Below are 13866 nucleotides of genomic sequence, written 5' to 3'. Positions count from 1 at the left end.
AAATTTTACTATTCATTTTTATTTAACAATGAATCTCTGTTTGCCACCAAAACACCAAAGACTGTTTCTGAAACTTTCCTTATAGGATAGTTGGCCTCTCAAAGCTTTTGAATCAAAATACTTTGGGCTTTATAACTTTAAAATATCCTTCTCATTCTGAATTACGGTTATTAGTGTTAACTGATTTCAACTCTTTGTGGTACTCATAAACACTGTTGCAATTTAATTGAAAAAGTTAAAGGTTCTTTTTCTATAGAGCAAATGAACCCTGCATTGGGATATAAAAGCTATAAACTGATATATATGTTGCAAATAGTAAATCAAATATATCAACTGTAGCTCCAAACAGCTGACTTACTAAGTGCGACAAATTATTTAAATTTTAATAGTTTAATGTTAATTTCATAAGTTTCTGACATTTGGAGGATTAGTGGAAGTTTATAGTCCAGTTAAAAATGATGACCAGAGAGGCATATGCCTATTTAATGCTATTTTTAAGTCATGACATAGAATTGACTCAGAAGAAAATAAATAACTTTATATTTGGTACATGACTTCTTTTAGAACCAAATCAGGAAACTGCTTATAGAACTTTTATTGTTGCCTTTAGATATATAATAAATACATATTAATTTATAATACTTTCTTAAAATATGGTTTGTGGAAAGAGTGTGCCTAATGCAAAGCCCCTAATAAGGAGATAGGTAGTGACTAACTGAAAAAGTAGGACTACAGGAGTGTCTATAAATTCATAATTATCATTATTTAGCCTGAAGAAACCTCTTTTTAAGAACACCTTGAGGATTGCATGTCTTTTTCTATAACTGTTAAATTCTTACTTTAAGTGCAGGAAGTCAATTTCTTGGCTCTTCTATTCCTTATGTAAAGAACCATTTTTATATGGGCTGTATGTTTTGTGCTTTAACTGATATGTTTAATTAATTTATTGCATTTCAATCCAGTTGTTCAAATAAAACTTAAATTTTCTTCAAAATAGTCTACGATCATTAAGTTCTCTTATGAAAAGAGAACTTAAGGAAACCCATCAAGTTTTAAGTTAAGGTATAACTTAATCAAACTCATTTTTTTCCCCTTATTTCTCTAAGCCCAGCAAGTGGAATGGGGTCCTTTGACCTGGACCACACCTTGTGAGCTTCACAGCACCTGTGTTAAGGGCCTACTGCAGGCAGCCCCTGTACCTTTCCCAAGCAGGACTCAGCTCTGAATTCTTGTCCCCCAAACAAATGTGTACCTGAGGAGTGTGAAAGGAACATTACTGAAATTTCTTTAAGATTGGCTGGAGGGTGATGTCCCCAGAAAATATACCACCTTTTCCGTTTGAAAACGCATCTATAGATGTCTCTTACTGAAAGATTTGCTTTTCTCTCCTCTTCAAACTTTCTCCCCAAAAGACATTCCTTCTAAAAATCTCTGCAGTTGAGATGGATCCATTTCTCTCAGCCCAAGTATACCCATGAAACTGACCAGAGCCCTGGGTGTCACTGACCCTATGTTTTGTTAGGAAATTATGTACTTTTACTTGAACACAAATCTCTAGGGAATCTTCCCTTCCATTCCATGAAAATTATCTAAATAGTGACAGAAAAAGTCAAGAAAATGTTTCATTTCAATTTTCATATTATTGTTATTATTACTAAGTACATAAGTGGAGAGAAGGGAAAGAAAAAATATTATAATAAATAATTGTCTCCATATTAAAAAGATATTTGTGTATTCTTTATGCATTCCATTTGCAAATGCCACACTCTTACTGTTGTCCCTGGTAAAATTCCTTTCAGTGTCTGCTTGAGACTTTATTTATTATGTCTACTTGATTCCCCTATTTGACTGTAAGAAACTTACCCTTCTTTGTATTCCAAGATTTAGTAGGTCAGAGTTAAATAACTGAAAATGTTCAGTTAAAGATTTAAAACTGCTCAGGGTCTGCTATGCTGCATGGCGAAAATGATAGTAGAAAGATGATCTATTTGCTTCAATCTACCAAGAAGGACACATTAGCTCTTCTTTGTAAAGTATTATAGATGATTTAGGAAAAAAGGACACAGGATTATGTTATGCTTAAAAAAAAAAAGTTGACCTAGTAGATTTTTTTCTGCCTAATTATCCAAGAAAATTTTTTAAAACCCAAACCTTTTTACTAGCTGCTTTTCCAGACTATTCAAAGACCTAATTACATGCCACCTTTCACAAGCAAAGTTCCCAGTGAGATGTGTAGCAATTTCTTTCTCTCATCTATGGCCTGTACTGTTTCTATGCCTGCTCTCCCCAGAACAATTGTTACTCTACCAGATTCATTTTCTTTTCATGCAATTTCTCAAACTAATGGGTGAGCTTCTTGCAGGCTGGGGTCATATTTTTACACCTCTCGTTATTCCAACCTTAGTTCACCTTTCCAATGTAAAAGGTGCTACGTGACAAAATCATCTCAAGTATAAATCTCTGCCACTATAATTCAGCGTCACCTGGTACTTTTGGTTAAAAATAGACAGTTACTGTCAACAACAAAATTTAAAACCTCTCCTTAAACCGTTATTCAGAAAATCAAATATTTCAGCTATGCCTTACACAGAAAGCAAAGAATTAGGATCATTTCTATAAACTGGGATTAAAAGGTATGCAGTGCCCAAGTCGATATGATAGAACTGTCCCAATTTGTGCCATATGGACTTCTCCGTCCCAATGGAATTGTAGGTGTCCTGAAGTTCCAGGGGAATTATAGTTACAGGGCTTTAGGACACAAGAGGGAAGACCACAAGAAAAGATGAAAGAGAACCCATTCCTACAGGTTCAAATAGGACTCCTGCTATTTTTTGTGGTAGGAAGCTTATACCTGGGTAATTTATCTTTGTAACTACAGCTAACGTACAGGTTTTCTGATTATAGGAGTATTAAGGAAATAAAATGGTTTCTCACTAAATGGTACACAGATACACTGGGACAGATTTTTCCTCCAAAATACTTTAGACCACTTTGATAACCTTCATTTTGCTGAAGAACAGTTCTGCCAAATAATTTTAGAAAGAGCAAAACACATACATTCACAAATGTCCAAATGAACAGGAAATTTTATATAAGTAATGGGGATTTACAGTTATAGATCATGTTTACACATACTTTTCAGCTTTGAAGGTAAGCAAGTACTTTTCTGGGATTCAGAAAAAGATAAGAAGTTAGTGTGTGGCTGATCACGTTCATGTCCACATGTGACACTAGCTAGGGCTGGTCTCAGACACCAGCTTTGTCATTATGATCTGCAAATCCCTGGAAAAGATTGGAAAAGATAAATAATAATTAGAACTGCCTCACTAGATTATTATTAAAATTACATTTTAAAGCATACATAAAACTTTTTGCACAGAGCTGAATAGGCAGCAAATGCTAATTAGTATCAGTTATAGGGCCAGGGCACAGAAAGCCCCATCTCCCCCTCTATATCTAATGTGTTCCTCTCAATAGATTGGCCTCTTGTGAATTTTATAAGTCTATGATTTGCAAATGTCTCTGCTGTAGACTGAAAAAAAAAACAGGTAAATACCTGATGTCTTACCAGATTACCAGGTCACCAATGCTGTGAGCAGCTCAATTCAGCAATATGACAGAAACTAGATCAAAATTTGAACTCTTCAATGACTCCAATATCCTAAGTTCCATACTCCTTAAATGTACATTCTTTTCTCTGTAAATGTTCTTTTCCACTGTGAAATGTTCCTCTTTTCTATACTAAATACTGTTAAATCATAACTCATCATTTAGCTCTAAAATAAAGTTGAGGTACTAATCTGATCCATCACATGGAAAGCAAACAAGAGTGCTACGTTTAACACTATGAAACATACCATGAGAGAAATTGTAGACTGCATGCGTAGTTGTGCAAAATAATTAGTGTAGAATGCCTGAAAGTTTTTATTAGTTTATTTTTATAAAGGGAATAAATTGGGAGGGGGGCTGGACTTTCTATAGTGTCCTAAGTAATACTCAGGACTATAAACAGGTAAGTCCAATGTACTTTCATATCAATTAATTGAGTCAAGATGTTTTTTTTAGACAAAATGGAATATAGAGGACATACCAATCTAACCACATTCCTGTTTTAAAAATACTTCACAAATGCCATAGAAAAATGATAATTACAATAGTTTGCACCTTCTCTAGTGCTCAAAGCACTCCAGGCTCTCCAGTAAAGTTACCTTCCTTCACCCCATTTAAACCCTATAATTTGGCAATTATCATGGCAGTGTTATTAGACAACTGAGATTCTATGAGTTTAATGGCTTTCTAAAACCATACAGCCAGTGGAAGGCAAGACTCAGATATAAACACTTGTCTATCTACTTACGAATCTCATGTCGCTTCTACTATGTAGGAAATTACTCTGTTTCAAAGAAGGAAAGGAAGAGTTTTGCTTTTTCCTCGATTATTTATAGAGGATAATGCTGTTATTTTTGTCTCATTAGATTCCATAGCTGTATGGAGAAGAATGTGTATGTTATTGAGTATGTCATTAATTAAAATAGATCTTTGATAATCTCGATTCATCTGATCTCTCTCCAGCCTACAGTGGAGGCTTAGTGGTGAGTGTTGATTACAGGGGCTTCATCACACCAAAGGGTAAGGAATCCTTCAGTGGCTGAAAAACAGAAATTGAACATGGAAGGAAATTTTTATCATTTTGTAATGCAATGTTCCTCTTTTTTATGGAAGTATAATTGACACACACTGTTGTATTAGTTTCAGGTATACACCATAGTGATTTCACAGTTTTCTCCACCACAGTAAGTCTAGCTACCATCTCCATCACCACACAAAGCTGTTGATTGACCACATGGCCTATGCAGCACTTTACACGGCAGTGTTCCTCTGTGTTCCTGATCATCTTTGCTCTGAAGTCTACGTTGTCTGGTATTATATACGACCACAGCTTACTTTTCATTAGAATTTGCAGAGTGTAATGGTTAATTTTATGTGTCAACTTGATTAGGCCAGAATAACTGGACCCAGGTACTTGGCTGCATCTGTGAGGGTGTTTCTGGAACTACATTAAACTCTGCTTGATAGACGAGGTGAAGCGGTCTCCGTCCCTCCTGAGGGGGCCTCGTTCAGTCTGTAAGGCATGATTAGAACAATGCTGAATAGGGGAGAAGTCTCCCTCTGCCTGTGTCTGACGTGAGGCACGGGTCTTTGGCCTCCGGGCTTGGATTAGAATGCACACAAACCAACTGGCTGGCTGGTTCTCAGGCCTTTGAACCGAGACCGGAACCATCCCACTGGCCCTCCTGGGCCTCCGGCTCGCTGACTGGAGATCCTGGGACTTCTCAGCTTCCATAACTACATGAGCCAATGCCTTAAAATATTTTACCTATTCATCTATCGATTGACTGATTGATAAGTATAATAAGTCTACCATCTGTCTATATCATCTATCTATATCCTGTCGGTTCTGTATCACTAGAGAACCCTCATTCATATGGTATGTATATTTTTCATTGTTTTCCTTTTAACTTGCCTGTAGTATAGATTTGCATTGAATTTCTTGTGGACAAAATAGACTTGGTTCATTTTCAAATTCACCCTGAAAATCCTTCTCTTTTTCATTGATGGCTCAAACCAGTGACATTCTGTGGAATTACTGGTATATTTGGATGGAAGACTAGCATTTTATTACTTGTTTTCGTCTTTGTTTCCTCTGCTTTTGTTCAACAGCTTCCACCATCCTGACTTCATTTGGGTCATTTGAACATGTTTTAGTTTTCAGCTTCCATTTATCTGTTGTGTTTCTTCACCATCTTGTGTTTCTATCTTGGTGCTGTTGCAGACTCGCTATTTAGTAGCTGCTCTGCAGACTGCAGGTTCTGTACTGAACTTTACATGGTCTGTTCGGAAGGAATGTGTTCCTGCTTTAAGTAGAATGTAGAAAATTTGCCCCTCTACAGGCTCCTTACCCGGTCCCCTTTTGCTGTGGCAGCCCTATTAATTACATACGCATATGTTGCAAACACCTTCAGACAATGTTAATTTTTTAGTTTCAACTGTCAACAGTACACTTAAAGAGTCATGAGGAGAGGAAAAGTCGATGACACTGAATGCATTCCTTCTTACTCTTGAAGTGAATGGAAAGATGGGTGTCAGCAAAGAAACAGAAAAGATAAAGAAAACCAAATGAATTTTATACAGAATCAGTGGATTTTTGCTACACCGAATATACTTACTTTAGAAACGCTAAGGAGGTAAGATTTACAGAAAACAGTGTCCGACTAGATGTACTATTTTAGGAGAAAGAACTTAATGATCACTAAGAGTATCCCACGCATTTGGGAGGCTGGAGTGCACAGGATGAGAAACAAGGTTTATTCTGTGTAGGAGAACTTGAATGCACGTTAGATATTGAACCTGAGCTGTCTGCAGGAATGGCAGCTGCCTTGCACAGAAGACACCGTCGGAAGAAGCCAAAGATGGTTGGTGAGTTCACACACTCACTTCTGCCAAATATTCTCCTTGTTTTTAAATATTTTAGATAGTGAACAGAAAGATACAAATTTGCTTAATCTACAGACATAGACCTTTTGAGATGAAAACTATTTAAAAAAATAAGTTATTTTACTGTAATATGAATGCGTATCTTAATCTCTTTAAGAGTCATTTCATACACACCAGTTTTGACCATGGTGGCATTGTTTCTGTGTTACAGACAGGAAGCCTGTCTTAGCCCATTTCTTCTTCTCTAATAATCAAAGGCCTCTATGTGGATTCATGGGGACACTATAGGCAATACCTCTGTTTATAAGTTCTGGAAGTGTGAAAAATATGCCTTCTTTGGGAAAATGAAGAAAGAATTTTCCAAAGAGGAAATATTGGCTTAGTTTTACCACATTTTAATTCATTAAATTGTGTACATGAGAGTAAACACAATTTGAGGTTAAATTAGGAATCCAGACAAGTTAAGGTAATGGGTAAATATGGATGCCCAGAAGTTGCTCAGACACTTTAATTCTGTAGCACATCCTAGTCTCAGAATATCCTTGCTTATCACCAGGGGACAACTGCCTTAGTGGATGTGTAAGGATTGGTGGGAAAACAGTGTAATAACCAAGCAGAGTGGTAATAATGTGTGTTAGTGCATTCTTCCCAAAGAAGAAAATGTAATTCCAAACAATGAGGGAAAAAGAGTTTGAGAAAAGTGCAGAAAAGAGAACTTGACATATAAAAGAAACAGGTTACGTGACAAGGCTTTTCTTTGGCTGAAATGTAAATTCGAGTGAAGGACTGCTGCTCGCTCATCTGTTTTTCCAGTTTCTCCCATGGCTCCAGCCTCCTTCCATGAGCCTGTGACCCCCACCTGGGCTTTGCAGGCTCAGCAAGTGCTCCAGACCTGCTGTGTCAAGATCCCAGTCTGCCCTCCTTCATTTCAGGACTTGATGAATCAGTTTAGACCAGACGTTAATGCCTGAAGTCAACTTATTCTCTCTCTGAGTACTATTTACATTTCAACTGTGAACAAAGTCACACAGAAAAGTTCATCTGTAAGATCATCACAGTTAAACAGCCAAAAATAATCATAGCTGCCCCTGTGCAGTGAAAATGGCATTCGTGTGTTGACAAAAGACCTTATGCAAACCCTTCCCCCGCCTGACAAAGTTTAGCATCAGCTCAAATAAACCTTCCTTAGTGAAGTCTCGGCTCTCATTTCCTAAAGGCGTCCCAAGTCTCTATCATATTACTCTAAGCTGCTGTCTTTATGGCACTCTTGGTAGGCTGAAATTATCTTGTTAATTGACTTTTTTTATTACTAGTTTTGTCACACTGGAATGTAAATTCCTTAACACCAGATCGTGACTGGCATATAGCATGTTTTCCATAAATATTTCTGAATAAATTTAACAGTTAAATAATTTGACAAGGAGTTTTGAGCACACTGTTTATCTCAGTAATTTCATATATACTTTTCCTATGTAAATAAGCAAAAATTCAGAAAAAGCACTTTGGGTTTACATATCCATCTTAAAGTTCTCTATGACCCTGAAAATACAAAACAGGAAAGTTTCAAAATAGGAAAATGGTAGCAAATCATGATGCATCTATTATACAGCCATTAAGTATTTTATTAACATATGAAAGAGAAGATACAAGGAATATGCTTATTTTTGTTTTATTACACTTATTTATATTTTAGCCAGTGTTTCTTCTTTTCTACCAAAAGCTTTGTTTTCATAAAGTTCTAAAGATCCTTGTCACATATTAAGGAAACAGAAAGAATTTAACTCAGATAAGTCGAAGGAGCCATTTCATGCCCTCACTGCATACCTGTCACGATTAACCCCCTTAGATGTGGCAGGTCATCTGCTACACAGTATCCATGAAGAAGGACCTAGTACAGACCAGACATATCAGAAAACAGTCTTGAGTATTCATGAGGCAAATATAAAGGCAGGGTGGCTTGTCCCCATGCCCTGCAAGGCAGTCGGTGCTTATCACTAAGGAACTGCACTCATGACCCATTTGCAGGTAATCGCAAGGACATTTCTGGCCAGTGAGTGAATGGATACAGTGTGGTCTCAGTGGAGCATCTAAAGACTGGAATGAGATTTTCCTTCTGATAGGGAAACAGGTAATATTTAGCATAGTGGCTGTTCCATAACCTGGCCACCACATTACCACAGTGACAATGACACGTGAGCAACATGCACTGGGAAGTCACGTGCAGAAAATAGAATATTTGCCATGTGATGGCCCTGAGATGTGGGGACTGCTTGTTACTAAAGCATAACCTGATCTGTCCTGGTGAAAACATTCACCTTTTCTTCTCTCTCTGCCTCAAGACCTTGTGGCATCCCTTCCGTAGTTCTGGACTGAAGATAGAGTTCTACAATATAGAGTATTTGTACAAGCTTCCATGGAACCTGGCTTGATGCAGTGTGGCTAACATAATTGCTATACACCATTGTGACAGCTTTACCTGCCACGTGTGACCCATGTGGCCATGTGACCCATGTTTTGTGCCCATTTAATACATCTCCAAGCTTAAACTATAAATTCTTTGACTTCTTGTAACATCTCCCTCCTGAGAAAAATCAAAGGGTTTAGAATGATTAGATAATTAATACGTATAATGTGCTAGAAGCCATCAAGGCTTCTAAAAAATCACTTGTAACTATTTATAACTGTGCTTTAGTCAAATGCAAAATTAGCTCATCCATCAGAAGAACCTTGTACAGCTATTCTGACCTGAAAAGATATAGGACAGGTCCTTTGATACCTTTGAAAGTGATGTAGTTTTAAATGAGAACTTTAAAAATAGGTCAACGACGTGTCATTTCATCAATATTCTCAGCTATGCCAACTTTACATTTAGAGTTGAATGTGTTTAACCAGTTATGGGGCTCTAACACACTGTTTGACCTACAAGAAAGGATAAAGTTGGTGACAACTAAATTACAGAAGAAGAACATTTTTAAATAAATCTGCTCTGTTATAGATTGTAAATCTGTATTGTGGATACATATGACAACCATTTTTGTCAGGATAATACCGCAAGAGCCAAAATTAATCTTTCATCTCTTCCCTTGATGGGAAAAAAATGGGACTCTGGAAAGTGCACCGTGGATGAGAAGAAACTGTTAACATTTACTTTTAAAAGTTGTGACTGACATCCATCTAAGTGGAAGCATGTGTAGAGTCCCCAGTGTGTGAATTTTCCCCAAAATATTCTGTTATAAAGTATTCTAAACTGAATTGAATCTTGCGAACAAGTGTGATGAGGGAAATTAAGTTTAAAAAGAATAGAAAACAAGTGAAGGTCTTATAAACAACTCAGAAGTAAAACATACTGCAAAAAAAACGTTGGTCAGATCACAATTTTTGAAAAGGAAGGAAATTACATTAAGTTGCAAAATATAAAGCATACTGTCATATATTAAATGTGAGTGGATTAGAAACTCCCATCAAAATTCAGAGCCTAAAAAGACTGTATAACAAAAATTCCTGAAATGGAAAAAAAGGTGGAAATTTCTCAGTAGTTAACATAGACAACTATACATAGACGTAGGCTAAAGTTGAGCAAAATGCAAGCACATATTAGGTAATAAGAGGTACAATGAAATCAGAAATAACCATTACAAATTTACATATATGAAGCATTGAAGTCAGGAGCATAAAGCATAAACTATTAGATCATAAGGAGAACAGGATTTGAAAATTTTAAGTTTTAGTGGGAGGTTTCAGTATACCTCATTAGAATGGGAAAGATAATAATAAAAAAAGGTAAGAAAGAAAAAAATAGTTAAATTCTATATTTAATCAAACTGAATTATATATTTATAAAACCAGTTTCATATATCTATGTAGAACCAAATACTTTCCATATGTACATAGATCATTCTCCAAAAAAGGTAGCATAACTGGCCAAAATTTTTTCATTAATTAATTCAAAGGTGGATACTTAGCATAAATTATCAGATCAAAACATAATGAAATGAGAGATATGTAATAATAAATCACAGAAAAATATTGATTGCTTAGATATTAAGAAATTCACAACTAGACAAACCTTAGATCATTAAAGAATTTTAAGATGATACTAGATATTGCTACCATCTAGATAGATAGAAAACAGTGGGGTGGGATTCACTACACACCAAAATGCCTGTCACCACAACATTTTTTCCAAAATATAGATAGCTGCAAATATCTTTAATCCCAAAAAGAAAGACAAAAACAATTAAAAGAATAAATTACTCAGATTAAGAAGTAAGAAAGAAAACGATGATATGAAACAGGAAACAAAGAGATGGTACTAATATAAATAAACATTGTTATATTATTGAATAGAAAAAAATAGTACAAAGCATTAATACACTTGGAAGATATTTCTTTGTAAACACAAAGAAATAAGTACCTTGAAAGTCTGAGTAATTTTTAAAAAGAGTGAAGAAAAGGCAGAATATGGGAAAGAGGACAGAGCTCTAGCCACAATGTTGGGAAAGTTTAAATAATTGTGAAAGAATATACCATGAAAATGGGAACACAGGACAGTCAGAGGAAATGCAGGATTCCTTAGCAAAATAATAATTCTCAACTGACTATTTGCCCATGAAGAAAGTCAGAGGGAGGCTGTCCCACGGTGATGCTGTCTTACCCTCCTCCTCTGTGCCTATTTTCTGCACCATATCTCACAAAAATAAACATAAATAAGGAAGTTTTATATTAAAATTCCCCCATTTCTTCCCTCATATCAGTAATTATTTTATGGGAGTCCCTGAACCTGTCTTTCCCTTTCTTTTTTCTCTTGCAGAAACTCCTAAATTCTGCTAACATAACATACTCAGGAAATTTAGACTATCGTCACTATTGCTATGATGTGACTTTTTTCTGTTTAGTGTTTTTTTAAATTTATTTTGTGCTTTTAATCCTGTCCTGTATTTTCTGCTTCTCCCTTTATCATTCCGTATTATGGGAATTATTCTAGAAATTTAAGGGTTTGGGGGCCCACTGTCCCCACTCCAGGTATTTTCCTGTATGCTAGGATGATGCACTCCACAGTTTGGCCTATTTCCCCATATACTCTTTATGACTTCTGAATAACTTATTGTGAAGACATTCATTTCTTTTGTCTCAATGTTTATATAACATTTCTGACTTTTAACTTCCATTAGTGAAGATACAATGTCCATTGCCAAGCTGACTTAAAAGATAACTTGTTTTATTTTTGTCTATTTAGAAGTTTAAAATAATTTCTTTTTATCCTTAGATAAATTTTATCTAATGATACATTAAGGTGTGTTTCTTTCTTATCAATCAAGCCTGCAACTTACTGATCTTTATTATTTACACGAACGTTATACCCTATCTTCTATCTCGCTTTGAAACCCCTAATACTCACGTGCTAGGTATTCTGAATTTAGTAAAAAATATCTTCCTAAGCTTAAAATTTCTACATCGTCTATTTTTATTCTGACATGAGATAATTCTTGTATTTTATTTCCCAAAGCTTGTCTATGTCTCACCATTTAATGATTGCATTTCCTGAATATATTAATTTATAAATCCTATTTTAGTATTTATATGATTTTCTTATATATCTTAACTTGCAGTGTTATATTTTCTGTCCACATTCTCTATCTGTACATCTGATTCAGCCATTTTGGAGAGGTTTCTATCAGTCTAATCCTCCTTCTATAAACAAGTATAAAAGTTGGATGAAATACATACCACAGACATTTGACAGCATTGGAAAGTAACCAGCATGGCACTGCTCTAGAAGCTGTGAGCCCTGAGAGATGAACGCGCTCCACAGAACTCCACATACCTGCCAGTATTTTTCCTTCAGTGTATTTGCAATTGACAGTGTAGAATAGATCCAGAGCACAAAGCTAATATCTCACCGGTCTGAGGAAACATGTAGGATTGTACAATGATTAGAGAGGAAATTTTACAAAAGAAAAATACCACAGTATGTGGGGTGAAAAATGTACTACATAGGATTAAACATGAGTTAGATATCAGAGAAAAAATAAGCTAATGAACTTGAAGATACAGCAACAGAAACAGACCAACATAAAACACACAGAGGAAAAAACTGGAAAGGAAAGATCAGGCCATGAGTGAGATGTGGAGCCTTATACCTAAGTAACTGGAGTCTTCAAAGGTGGGAGAGGCAAAAAATTGTTTTGAAAAATTACAGTTGATGAAAATCAGAACTCTACAAATCCAAGAAGTTTGATAACCCAACACAAGAAATTTGAGGAAAACTATACCACAAAACATCATGATCCAATTGTTTTCAATCGATAATAAAAAGAAAATCTTAAACACAAAGAACAAAGACACACTGCATACAGAGTAACAGAGATAAGGAGGTCCAGAGACTTCTTGGGAGAATCAAGGCAAGCTAGAACAGCACCTTTACAGTACTAGCAGAAAAATAAAATGTCCAGTACAATTCTTTTTCTGGGGAAAATACCTCTCAAAAGCAAAATTAAATTAAGACTTTTGAACTCATTAAGCAAGCTCAATAACAATGCACATATGTATACATTACGTGTATACAAAATACAAAAATGTGTGTTATAAAATATATAATTATATAAAAATACATTATATAAATATATATATAAAGTTAAAGATACAACAAGAGTAGCACCAAAGGATGGTCGGGGATAAACTGAAGTGTTTTAATGTCTTATACATAAAATGGCAAAATATCACTGTAGGTAGACTGTAACAGGTTGAAGGTATATAGACTTCAAATCTTAAAGCAACCACTAAAAAAACAAAAGTTATTAACGATTCAACAAAAATGACAACATGAAATCATGAAAATATCTATTTAATCTAAAAGAAGTCATCAGAAGAAGATGAGGAAGAAAAGGATAGAATAGAAAAAAGTAAGCAAATTGAAAATTGTTGGACTTAATCCCAGCCATATAAATAAACACAGTGAATGTAGATCCACAGCTCAAAGGCAGAGATTACCAGATTAGATCTAATAAAACTTAACAAGATGCAGCTGCATGCAGCCTATAAGCAACACACATTATTTAGAAAGACAAAATATGTTCATAATAAAAGAACAGAAAAGTAGATAATATATTAATACTAATTGAAAGGTAGCTGGAGAGGCTGTATTAACATTAGAAAAAGTAGATTTCACAGTGAAAATACCTGTTAGCAGAGGTAATATGGGTCAATTCACAATGATACATGGCCAACCTTAAAAGTTTAATTGCTTCATCAAGGGCTTCAAAATACATGAAGTGAAAACTGATAAAACTGTAAGAGATGTAGATAAATTAACAATAATGTTCAAATATTTTAAGGCCTCTTTCTCAATAACTGACAGGACAAACAGCCACA

The sequence above is a fragment of the Manis javanica genome, chromosome 12, assembly GCF_040802235.1.
Source record: "Manis javanica isolate MJ-LG chromosome 12, MJ_LKY, whole genome shotgun sequence".
NCBI classification, from domain to species: Eukaryota; Metazoa; Chordata; class Mammalia; order Pholidota; family Manidae; genus Manis; species Manis javanica.
This window is presented reverse-complemented; position numbering follows the sequence as displayed.